Source organism: Nomascus leucogenys, chromosome 11 (genome assembly GCF_006542625.1).
Source record: "Nomascus leucogenys isolate Asia chromosome 11, Asia_NLE_v1, whole genome shotgun sequence".
NCBI classification, from domain to species: domain Eukaryota; kingdom Metazoa; phylum Chordata; class Mammalia; order Primates; family Hylobatidae; genus Nomascus; species Nomascus leucogenys.
In genome coordinates this window covers 32,055,722-32,069,254 of record NC_044391.1, presented here as the reverse complement: position 1 = coordinate 32,069,254, position 13,533 = coordinate 32,055,722, and positions in this window count along the sequence as shown.

Below are 13,533 nucleotides of genomic sequence, written 5' to 3'. Positions count from 1 at the left end.
CCCTGTGCCTATATGTTCTCATTGTTCAACTCCCACTTATGAGTGAGAACATGCAGTGTTTGGTTTTCTGTTCCTGTGTTAATTTGCTGAGAATGATGGTTTCCAGCTTCATCCATGTCCCTGCAAAGGACATGAACTCATTCTTTTTTATGGCTGCATAGTATTCCATGGTGTATATGTGCCACATTTGCTTTATGCAGCCTATCATTGATGAGCATTTGGGTTGGTTCCAAGTCTTTGCTATTGTGAATACTGCTGCAATAAACATACGTGTGCATGTGTCTTTATAGTAGAATGATTTATAATTCTTTGGGTATATGCCCAGTAAATGGATTGCTGGGTCAAATGATATTTCTGGTTCTAGATCCTTAAGGAATCACCACACTGTCTTCCACAATGGTTGAACTAATTTATATTCCCACCAACAGTGTAAAAGCATTCCTATTTCTCCACATCCTCTCCAGCATCTATTGTTTCCTGACTTTTTAATGATCGTCATTCTAACTGGCATGAGATGATAGCTCATTGTGGTTTTGATTTGCATTTCTCTAATGACCAGTGATGATGAGCTTTTTTTCATGTGTTTATTGGCTGCATAAATGTCTTCTTTTGAGAAATGTCTGTTCATATCCTTTGCCCACTTTTTGATGGGGTTGTTTTTTTCTTGTAAATTTGTTTACGTTCCTTGTAGATCCTGGATATTATCCCTTTGTCAGATGGATAGGTTGCAAAAATTTTCTCCCATTCTGTAATTTGCTTATTCAGTCTGATGATAGTTTCTTTTGCTGTGCAGAAGCTCCTTAGTTTGATTAGATCCCATTTGTCACTTTTGGCTTTTGTTGCCATTGCTTTTGGTGTTTTATTCACGAAGTCTTTGTCCATGCCTATGTCCTAAATGGTATTGCCTAGGTTTTCTTCTAGGGTTTTTATGGTTTTAGGTCCTACATTTAAGTCTTTAATCCATCTTGAATTAATTTTTGTATAAGGTATAAGGTATAAGGTATAAGGAAGGGGTCCAGTTTCAGTTTTCTGCATATGGCTAGCCAGTTTTCCCAACACCATTCATTAAATAGAGAATACTTTCCCCATTGCATGTTTTTGTCAGGTTTGTCAAAGATCAGATGTTTGTAGGTGTGTGGTATTATTTCTGAAGCCTCTGTTCTGTTCCATTGGTCTATATATCTGTTTTGGTAGCAGTGCCATGCTGTTTTGGTTACTGTAGCCTTGTAGCATAGTTTGAAGTCAGGCAGCATGATGCCTCCATCTTTGTTCTTTTTGCTTAGGATTGTCTTGGCTATATGGGCTCTTTTTTGGTTCCATACAAAATTTAAAGTAATTTTTGCCAATTCTGTAAAGAAAGTCAATGGTAGCTTGATGGGAATAGCATTGAATCTGTAAATTACTTTGGGCAGTATGGCCATTTTCATGATATTGATTCTTCCTATCCATGAGCATGGAATGTTTTTCTGTTTGTTTGTGTCCTGTCTTATTTCCTTGAGCAGTGGTTTATAGTTCTCCTTGAAGAGGTCCTTCATGTCCCTTTAAATTGTATTCCTGGTTATTTTGTTCTCTTTGTAGCAATTGTGAATGGGAGTTCAGTCTTGATTTGGCTCTCTGTCTATTATTGGTGTATAGGAATGCTTATGATTTTGGCACATTGATTTTGTATCCTGAGACTTTGCTGAAGTTGCTTATCAGCTTAAGGAGATTTAGGGCTGAATCAGTGGGGTTTTCTAAGTATACAATCATGTCCTCTGGAAACAGAGACAATTTGACTTCCTCTCTTTCTATTTGAATACTCTTTATTTCTTTCTCTTGCCTTATTGCCCTGGCCAGAACTTCCAATACTATGTTGAACAGGAGTGGTGAGAGAGGGCATCCTTGTCTTGTGCAGCTTTTCAAAGGGAATGCTTCCAGATTTTGCCCATTCAGTATGATATTGGCTGTGGGTTTGTCATAAATAGCTCTTATTATTTTGAGATGTGTTTCATTGATACCTAGTTTACTGAGAGTTTTTAGCATGAAGGGTGTTGAATTTTGTCAAAGGCCTTTTCTGCATCTATGGAGATAATCATGTTGTTTTTATTATTGGTTCTGTTTATGTGATGGATTATGTTTATTGATTTGCATATGTTGAACCAGCCTTGCATCCCAGGGATGAAGCCAACTTGATCATGTTGGATAAGCTTTTTAATGTGCTGCTGGATTTGGTTTTCCAGTATTATTTTCAGGATTTTCACATCAATGTTTATCAGAGAGATTGTCCTGAAATTTTCTTTTTCTGTTGTGTCTCTGCCAGGTTTTGGTATCAAGATGATGCTGGCCTCATAAAATGAATTAGGGTTTCCTGAATACAGCACACTGATGGGTCTTGACTCCTTATCCAATTTGCCAGTCTGTGTCTTTTAATTGGAGCATTTAACCCATTTAGATTTAAAGTTAATATTGTTATGTGGGAATTTGATCCTGTCATTATGATGTTAGTTGGTTATGTTGCTCGTTAGTTGATGCAGTTTCTTCCTAGCCTCGATGGTCTTTACAATTTGGCATGTTTTTGCAGTGGCTGGTACCGGTTGTTCCTTTCCATGTTTAGTGCTTCCTTCAGGAGTTCTTTTAGGGCAGGCCTGGTGGTGACAAAATCTCTCAGCATTTGCTTGTCTGTAAAGTATTTTATTTCTCCTTCACTTATGAAGCTTAGTTTGGCTGGATATGAGATTCTGGGTTGAAAATTCTTTTCTTTAAGAATGTTGAATATCAGCCCCCACTCTCTTCTGGCTTGTAGAGTTTCTGCCGCGAGATCAGCTGTTAGTCTGATGGGCTTCCCTTTGTGGGTAACCCGACCTTCCTCTCTGGCCACCCTTAACATTTTTTCCTTCATTTCAACTTTGGTGAATCTGACAATTATGTGTCTTGGAGTTGCTCTTCTCGAGGAGTATCTTTGTGGCATTCTCCATATTTCCTGAATCTGAATTGCTAGATTGGGGAAGTTCTCCTGGATAATATCTTGCAGAGTGTTTTCCAACTTGGTTCCATTCTCCCCGTCACTTTCAGGTACACCAATCAGACGTAGGTTTGGTCTTTTCACATAGTCCCATATTTCTTGGAGGCTTTGTTCGTTTCTTTTCATTCTTTTTTCTCTAAACTTCTCTTCTCGCTTCGTTTCATTCATTTCATCTTCCATTGCTGATACCCCTTCTTCCAGTTGATCGCATTGGCTACCGAGGCTTCTGCAATCCTCATATAGTTCTCGAAACATGGCTTTCAGCTCCATCAGCTCCTTTAAGCCCTTCTCTGCATTGGTTATCTTAGTTATACATTCATCTATTTTTTTTTTTCAAAGTTTTTAAATTCTTTGCCATTGGTTTGAATTTCCTCCCGTAGCTCGGAGTAGCTTGATCGTCTGAAGCCTTCTTCTCTCAACTCGTCAAAGTCATTCTCCATCCAGCTTTGTTCCATTGCTGGTGAGGAACTGCATTCCTTTGGAGGAGGAGAGGTGCTCTGCTTTTTAGAATTTCCAGTTTTTCTGCTCTATTTTTTCCCCATCTTTGTGGTTTTATCTACTTTTGGTCTTTGATGATGGTGATGTACAGATGGGTTTTTGGTGTGGGTGTCCTTTCTGTATGTTAGTTTTCCTTCTACCAGACAGGACCCTCAGCTGCAGGTCTGTTGCATGTTCGACCTAAAACCATAAAAACCCTAGAAGAAAACCTAGGCAATACCCTTCAGGACATAGGCATGGGCAAGGACTTCATGTCTAAAACACCAAAAGCAATGGCAACAAAAGCCAAAATTGACAAATGGGATCTAATTAAACTAAAGAGCTTCTGCACAGCAAAAGAAACTACCATCAGAGTGAACAGGCAACCTACAAAATGGGAGAAAATTTTCGTAACCTACTCATCTGACAAAGGGCTAATATCCAGAATCTACAATGAACTCAAACAAATTTACAAGAAAAAAACAAACAACCCCATCAAAAAGTGGGCGAAGGACATGAACAGACACTTCTCAAAAGAAGACATTTATGCAGCCAAAAAACACATGAAAAAATTCTCATCATCACTGGCCATCAGAAAAATGCAAATCAAAACCACAATGAGATACCATCTCACACCAGTTAGAATGGCCATCATTAAAAAGTCAGGAAACAACAGGTGCTGGAGAGGATGTGGAGAAATAGGAACACTTTTACACTGTTGGTGGGACTGTAAACTAGTTCAACCATTGTGGAAGTCAGTGTGGCAATTCCTCAGGGATCTAGAACTAGAAATACCATTTGACCCAGCCATCCCATTACTGGGTATATACCCAAAGGACTGTAAATCATGCTGCTATAAAGACACATGACGGGCGCGGTGGTTCACGCTTGTAATCCCAGCACTTTGGGAGGCCGAGGCGGGCGGATCACGAGGTCAGGAGATCGAGACCATGGTGAAACCCCGTCTCTACTAAAAATACAAAAAATTAGCCGGGCGTGGTGGCGGGTGCCTGTAGTCCCAGCTACTCAGAGAGGCTGAGGCAGGAGAATGGCGTGAACCCGGGGAGCAGAGCTTGCAGTGAGCCGAGATTGCACCACTGCACTCCAGCCTGGGCAACAGAGCAAGACTCAATCTCAAAAAAAAAAAAGACACATGCACACGTATGTTTATTGCGGCACTATTCACAATAGCAAAGACTTGGAACCAACCCAAATGTCCAACAATGATAGACTGGATTAAGAAAATGTGGCACATATACACCATGGAATAGTATGCAGCCATAAAAAAGGATGAGTTCATGTCCTTTGTAGGGACATGGATGAAACTGGAAACCATCATTCTCAGTAAACTATCGCAAGGACAAAAAACCAAACACCGCATGTTCTCACTCATAGGTGGGAATTGAACAATGAGAACACATGGACACAGGAAGGGGAATATCACACTCCGGGGACTGTTGTGGGGTGGGGGGAGGGGGGAGAGACAGCATTAGGAGATATACCTAATGCTAAATGACGAGTTAATGGGTGCAGCACACCAACATGGCACATGGATACATATGTAACCTGCACATTGTGCGCATGTACCCTAAAACTTAAAGTATAATAATAATTTAAAAAAATGAATTAGAGAGGAGTCCCTCTTTTTCTATTGTTTGGAATAGTTTCAGAAAGAATGATACCAGCTCCTGTTTGTACCTCTGGTAGAAATTGCCTGTGAATCTGTCAGGTCCTGGGCTTTTTTTTGGTTGGTAGGCGATTAATTACTGCCTCAATTTCAGAACTTGTCATTGGTCTATTCAGGGATTCAACTTCTTTCTGGTTTAGTCTTAGGAGGGTGTATGTGTCGAGGAATGTATCTATTTCTTCTAGAATTTCTAGTTTATTTGCGTAGAGGTATTTATAGTATCCCTCATGGTAGTTTTTATTTCTGTGGGATCAGTGGTGATATCCTCTTTATCATTTTTTATTGTGTCTGTTTGATTTATTGTGTCTCTTTTCTTCTTTATAAGTCTGGCTAGTGTTCCATTTTGTTAATCTTTTCAAAAAACCAGCTCCTGGACTCATTGATTTTTTTTGAAGGGTTTTTCATGTCTCTATCTCCTTCAGTTCTGCTCTGATCTTAATTATTTCTTTTCTTCTGCTAGCTTTTGAATTTGTTTGCTCTTGCTTCTCTAGTTGTTTTAATTGTGATGTTAGGGTGTCGATTTTAGATCTATCCCGCTTTCTCATGTGAGCATTTAGTGCTATAAATTTCCCTCTAAACACTGTTTTAGCTGTGTCCCAGAGATTCTGGTACATTATGTCTTTCTTCTCATTGGTTTCAAATAACTTATTTATTTCTGCCTTAATTTTGTTATTTTACCCCATAGTCATTCAGGAGCATGTTGTTTAGTTCCCATGTAGTTGTGCAGTTTTGAGTGAGTTTCTTAACCCTGAGTTCTAATTTGATTGCACTGTGGTCTGAGAGATTGTTTGTTGTGATTTCCATTCTTTTGCATTTGCTGAGGAGTGATTTACTTCCAATTATGTTGTCAATTTTAGAATAAGTGCTATGTGGTGCTGAGAAGAATGTATATTTTGTTCATTTGGGGTGGAGAGTTCTGCTGATGTCTATTAGGTCTGTTTGGTCCAGAGCTGAGTTCAAGTCCTGAATATCTTTGTTAATTTTCTGTCTCATTGATCTGTCTAATATTGACAGTGGGGTGTTAAAGTCTTCTGCTACTATTGTGTGGGAGTCTAAGTCTCTTTGTAGGTCTCCAAGAACTTGCTTTATGAACCTGGGACCTCCTGTATTGGGTGCATATATATTTAGGATAGTTAGCTTTTCTTGCTGCATTGATCCCTTTACCATTATGTAATGCCCTTCTTTGTCTTTTTTGATCTTTGTTGATTTAAAGTTCTGTTTTGTCAGAGAGTAGTATTGCAACTCCTACTTTTTTTTTTTTTCTTTCCATTTCCTAGGTAAATATTCCTCCATCCCTTTATTTTGAGCCTATGTGTGTCTTTGCATGTGAGATGGGTCTCCTGAATACAGCACAACGATGGGTCTTGACTCTTTATTAAATTTGCCAGTCTGTGTCTTTGAATGGAGCATGTAGCCCATTTACATTTAAGGCTAATATTGTTATGTGTGTATTTAACCCTGTCATCTGATGCTAGCTGGTTGGTTATTTTGCCCGTTAGTTGATGCAGTTTCTTCAGTGTCGATGGTCTTTACATTTTGGTGTGTTTTTGCAGTGGCTGGTACTGGTTTTTCCTTTGCATACTTAGTGCTTCCTTCAGGAGCTCTTGTAAGGCAAGTTTGGTGGCAACAAAATCCCTCAGCATTTGCTTGCCAGTAAAGGATTTTATTTCTCCTTCACTTACGAAGCTTAGTTTGGCTGGAAATGAAATTCTGGGTTGAAAATTCTTTTCTTTAAGAATGTTGAATGTTGGCCTCCATTGTCTTCTGGCTTGTAGGGTTTCTGCAGAGAGATCTGCTGTTAGTCTGATGGCATTCCCTTTGTGGGCAACCCAACCTTTCTCTCTGGCTGCCCTTAACATTTTTTCCTTCATTTCAACCTTGGTGAATCTGACGATTATGTGTCTTGGTGTTCCTCTTCTCCAGGAGTATCTTTGTAGTGTTCTCTGTATTTCCTGAATTTGAATGTTGGCCTGTCTTGCTAGGTTGGAGAAGTTCTCCTGGATAATATGCTGAAGAGTGTTTTCCAACTTGGTTCCATTCTCCCCGTCACGTTTAGGTACACCAATCAAGCATAGGTTTGGTCTTTTCACATAGTCCCATATTTCTTGGAGGCTTTCTTCATGCCTTTTCATTCTTTTTTCTCTCATCTTGTCTTCATGTTTGATCTTCAATCTCTGACATTTTTTCTTCCACTTGATTGATTCAGCTATGGATACTTGTGTATGCTTCACAAAGTTCTCATGCTGTGTTTTTCAGCTCCTTCAGGTCATTTATGTTCTTTTCTAAACTGGTTATTCTAGCCAGCAGTTCCTGTAAGCTTTTATCACGGTTCTTGGCTTTCTTGCATTGTGTTAGAACATGCTCCTGTTGCTTGGAAAAGTCTGTTATTACCCACCTTCTTTTTTTTGGGGGACGGAGTCTCGCTCTGTCGCCAGGCTGGAGTGCAGTGGCATAATCTCGGCTCACTGCAACCTCCGCCTCCCAGGTTCAAGTGATTCTCCTGCCTCAGCCTCCCAAGTAGCTGGGAGTACTGTTGCGTGCCACCACACCCAGCTAATTTTTGTATTTTTAGTAGAGACAGGGTTTCACCATGTTGGCCAGGATGGTCTCGATCTCTTGACCTCATGATCTGCCCACCTCAGCCTCCCAAAGTATTGGGATTACAGGCGTGAGCCACTGCTCCCAGCCCTATTACCCACCTTCTGAAGCCTACTTCTGTCAATTTGTCAAACTCATTCTCCATCCAGTTTTGTTCCCTTGGTGGCGAGGAGTTGTGATCCTTTGGAAGAGAAGAGGCATACTGGTTTTTGGAATTTTTGGCCTATTTGCACTGGTTTTTCCTGATCTTCGTGGTTTTATCTACATTTGGTCTTTGATGTCAGTGATCTTTGGATGGGGTTTTTGTGTGGGCATTTTTTTTGTTGATGTTAAAACTATTGCTTTCTATTTGTTAGTCTTCCTTCTAACAGTCAAGCCCCTCTGCTGTAGGTCTGCTGGAGTTTGCTGGAGGTCCATTCCAGACCCTGTTTGTCTGAGTATTACCAGAGGTGGCTATAGAACAGCAAAGATTGCTGCCTGCTCTTTCCTCTGGAAGCTTTGTCCCAGAGGGGCACCCACCAGATGCCAGCCAGAGCTCTCCTCTATGAGGTGTCTGTCAATCCTTTCTGGGAGATATCTCCCAGTCAGGAGGCACAGGGGTCAGTGATCCACTTGAGGAGGTAGTCTGATCCTTAGCAGAGCTCTAGCACTGTGCTGGGAGATCCACTGCTCTCTTCAGAGCCAGCAGGCAAGATCGTTTAAGTCTGCTGAAGCTGCACCCATAGTTGCCCCTTCTCCCAGGTGCCCTGTCTCAGGGAGATGGGAGTTTTATCTATAAGTCCCTGACTGGGGCTGCACCTTTCTTTCAGAGATGTCCTGCCCTGAGAGGCGGAAATCTAGAAAGGCAGTCTGGCTACAGCAGCTTTGCCATGCTATGGTGGGTTCTGCACCCAATTCGAATTTCCTGGCAGCTTTGTTTACACTGTGAGGGGAAAACTGCTTATTCATGCCTCAGTATGAAAACTGCCTATTCCCACCTCCCACCAAACTTGAGCATCCCAGATTGACTTCAGACTGCTATGCTGGCAGCAAGAATTTCAAGCCAGTGAATCTTAGCTTGTTGAGCTCTGTGCGGGTGGGATCTGCTTAGTAATAGTACTAGGCTCCCTGGCTTCAGCTCCCTTTCCATGAGAGTGAATGGTTCTGTCTCACTGGCATTCCAGGTGCAACTGGGGTGTGAAAAAAACTTATGCAGCTAACCCGGTGTCTGTCCAAACAGCCGTGCAGTTTTGTGCTTGAAACCCAGGGCCCTGGTGGTGTAGGCACCCGAGGGAATCTCCTGTTGTGTGGCTTGCAAAGATCATGGTGAAAGCGTAGTATCTGGGCCAGATAGCACCATCCCTCAAGGCACAGTCCCTCATGGCTTCCCTTGGCTAGGGAAGGGAGTTCCCCGACCCCTTGCACTTCCTGGGTGAGGTGACGCCCCACTCTGCTTCTGCCCACCCTCTGTGGGCTGCACCCACTGCCTAACCAGTCCCAATGAGATGAACCAGGTACCTCAGTTGGAAATGCAGAAATAACCTACCTTCTGTATTGGTCTCGCTGGGAGCTGCAGACGAGAGTTGTTCCTATTTGGCCATCTTGAGATCCATCCCCACATTTTCTTAATCTAATCTGATTTGATGGCCATTTAGGTTGATTCTATCTCTTTGCTCTTGTGAAAGTGCTGCAAAGAAAATATGTATGCATATGACTTTATGGCAGAATGATTTATATTTATTTGGGTTTATACCCAATAATGGAATTGCTGAATCAAATGGTAATTCTGTTTTAAGTTTTTTTTTTTTTTTTGAGATGGAATCTCACTCTGTCACCAGGCTGGAGTGCAGTGGTGTGAATCGGCTCACTGCAACCTCCAACTCCCTGGTTCAAACGATTCTCCTACCTCAGTGTCCCGAATAGCTGGGATTATAGGCATGTGCCACCATGCCCAGCTAATTTTTCATTTTTAGTAGAGAAGGGGTTTCACCACGTTGGCCAGAATGGTTTCAATCTCCTGACCTCATGACCTGCCTGCCTCGGCCTCCCAAAGTGCTGGGATTACAGGCGTGAGCCACTGCGCCCGGCTTATTTTAAGTTCTTTGAGAAATCACCACACTGCTTTCTACAATGGCTGAACTAACTTACATTCCCATTCCCACCAACAGTGTTTAAGCATTCTCTTTTCTCTGCAACTTCACCATCATCTGTCAATTTTGAAAATAAGCAATTTTAGACCATGAGTGAGGAATTGGTTATTTTGTGAGGTATTTTTTATTTCTTCTCACTGATCATAACTAGTATCCTACCAGTCCTGATATAGTTTGAGTCTGTGTTCCTGCCCAAATCTCGTGTCAAATTTCAATCCCCAATGTTAGAGGTGGGGCCTGGTGGGAGGTGATTGGATCATGGGGGCAGATTTCCCCCTCAGTGCTGCTCTCATGATAGTGAGTGAGTGCTCATGAGATTTTGTTTTTTAAAAGTGTGTGGCACCTCCCCGCTCTCTCTCTTTCTCCTGCTCAGGCCATGTAAGATATGCCTGCTTCTCCTTCACTTTCCACCATGATTGTAAGTTTCCTGAGGCCTATCCAGCCATATTCCCTGTAGAGCCTGCAGAATTATGAGCCAATTAAACCTCTTTTCTTTATAAACTACCCAGTCTCAGGTAATTCTTTATAGCAGTGCAAGAACAGACTAATACAAGTCCTATAAAAACGAAACAAAACGAAACACCTCTTCAATTGGTCTCTGGTAGGAATTAAGCTCCCTTGGATGAAACCTCAATGGACATTTTATGAACTTGAATCAGGGTCCATAGCTCCAGAGACAATGATTTTGTTATAGCAATTTAAACAATGTATTTTGAATGTCATTTTATTAACAATCACATATCCGTCTAATTCAGCATACTATTTTAGTGACTCTTCCATAAATTTGCATAAAATTCCATAAAATTGCAGGGCTAGTCTGAGGCTTAAATCCATGAATTCAGTTATTTTCACCTTATATCTCCAGTATATTTTATGTAAAGACTACTCCTTCTACTCCTTTACATGATCCTTCTCTCAGATGTCTATGAGCTGTGGGCAAGACTTAATTAATATTATACTGAAAGGACTAGACTTTTCATTTCATGCTGATCTTAAATAACAAGCACCATTGGATGCTTTTGTGTGTGGGAAAAATTTTTTGATTGTTTAGTAATCTACAGCCATCTTTAAAAATGAGGATAATCTGTTGAAGTTTTATACTGAGAGATTAATAAAGTATAATCAAACCAAATAAACCAAACTAAAATAAAACCTTAGTTGGCCTTGTTAAACTGTAAAAGGAAAATTGCTTTCATGTAGAAGTGACAAACAAATCCTGTGTACCAGTGATATAAATCTAATGCAGGCGAAGCTGATAAATCATCAGTCTCTGAAATACTTAAGAAAAGTTACACCTCCTAGATGGTGACTGAGTAGGCAATAGATATTATGGTTGAGAATCTTTTGTCTTCACTTTGAGGCAGCTTAGGAATTTTCTGTGAGAAACAGCTTCCAATAGGTTAAATATGTTAAAATTGCCCAATCATGACAAATGATTTGAAAGCAAAAATTTGGTTTTACTATATATATTTCTTTGAAGAACTGAATTCAGTGGAAAGTATTTTTTAGACAACTAAATCAATACCTTATTTTTCTTTATTAATCATTTTACTTGGGATGGGGCAAAAGAAACACCCAACATGCCAATACCACTTTCAGTCAGTAGATAGATATTATGATTTTTGACCTCTTTACTTTCTTTCTTTTTTTTTTTTTTTTAAGAAGAGTCTCACTCTGTCACCCAGGCTGGAGTGCAATGTCATGATCTCGGCTCATTGCAACCTCCACCTCCCGGGTTCAAGCGATCCTCCTGCCTCAGCTTCCTGGGTAGCTGGGATTACAGGCATGCATCACCACACCCAGCTAATTTTTGTATTTTTAGTAGAGACGGGGTTTTGCCATGTTGGCCAGGATGATCTTGAACTCCTGACCTCAGGTGATCCACCTGCCTTGGCCTCCCAAAGTGCTGGGATTACAGGCCTGAGCCACCACGCCTGGCTGACCTCTTTACTGTCCGATTCCACAACCTTGGTACTATGATCAGAAGAGACACTTTTCTTCCTCACATGAATTGAAATCCTCTACAGACCCTGAGAAAAACATTGGAAATGTTTAATAATCAAGTCTTGAAATACATATGTGAGTAATATAAAAAGTTGTCTTCTTATTACCTATGCAGAGTGATCTGAGGAAAAGTAGTTGTGAGGTAGATCTTGAAAGTGAGAGAGAAAGGTCTTTAGATAGATAAAATATTCTAAGTGTTGAAGTTTAAAGAAGGAAATAAATGATTGAAAGTGAACAGTCAGAACAACTACCCATATGTTTTATTTGTGCAAATTAGAAAAAGACACCCATTTTTTGGCATAATAGTTCTATGGGCTTAAGTCTTGAAAAAAGATGGTGTCTCTCTGTGTGTGTATGTATATATATATATATAACGTATATATTATTATTATTATTGTTTTTGTTTTTTTTTGGAGATGGAGTCTTCCTCTGTCTCCTAGGCTGGAGTGCAGCAAGCAGTGCGATCTTGGCTCACTGCAACCTCTGCCTCCCAGGCTCAGGCGATTCTCCTACCTCAGCCTCCCAAGTAGCTGGGACTACATGAGTGCACCACCACACCCAGCTAATTTTTGTATTTTTAGTAGAGACAGGGTTGACCTCAGCTGATCTACATGCCTTGGCCTCCCAGAGTTCTGGGATTACAGAAAAAAAAAAAAATTTTTTTTTTAAGTGTGTCTTCCTCTGGGCAGATCAATGGCATGCTATGTTACATTGTTTAACAAGAAGAGTGTAGGCTGAATTATAGTCACCACTCCCTCCTTGGCTAAGGGCTCTGGGCAATCAGTACTCTGCTCAGCCTTTCATTGTGGTCCTGTGGATGGAAGAGGAGTGTTTCAGTTGAGAAGGATGGAAGAGTTAATGGGAGGACATTTTTTTAAAAGTTAACATTTTTTGCTCAGTTTTCATCACTGTAACAATTAAGGCTCTTTGGTTGCAAGTAACAGAAACTGACTTTGACTAATGTAGACAATATTTATCGGAATAACATAGGGTATTTCACAATATTAAAGAAAAATCTGAAGAACCAGCCTCTGAAAAAAATATGTATCAGGCAGGGTGATATGGTTTGGCTGTGTCCCAACCCAAATCTCATCTTGAATTGTAGCTCCCATAATTCCCACATGTCATGGGAGGGACCCAGAGGAAGGTAATTGAATCACAGGGGTGGGTCTTTCCCACGCTGTTCTCATGATAGTGAATAAGTCTCACGAGATCTGATGGTTTTGTAATACACACACTCTCTTGCCTGCCACCATGTAAGATGTGACTTTTCTCCTCATTTCCATTCTGCAGTGATTGTTCAGGCTCCCCAGCCAGTGGAATTGTGAGTCAATTAAACCTCTTTCCTTTATAAATTACCCAATCTCAGGTATGTCTTTATTAGCAGTGTGAGAACAGACTAATATGCAGGGCATCTTCACAGATCAAAGTAGACTAGTAGAGAGTCTCTTTTGAGCTGGAGAAGTGGTCCTTAGTTCTTGCTGAACTTTACAATAAGGTGGGAAACTTTTAAAAGGCTTGATGCTCAGGCCACCCCCAGACCAATTAAATCAGGATCCCTTGGGCAGACACAGGCAGCAATAGTTCTTTAATCTCCTCAAGTGAAACATGCTTCATAATTTTACCTTTGGGATGAT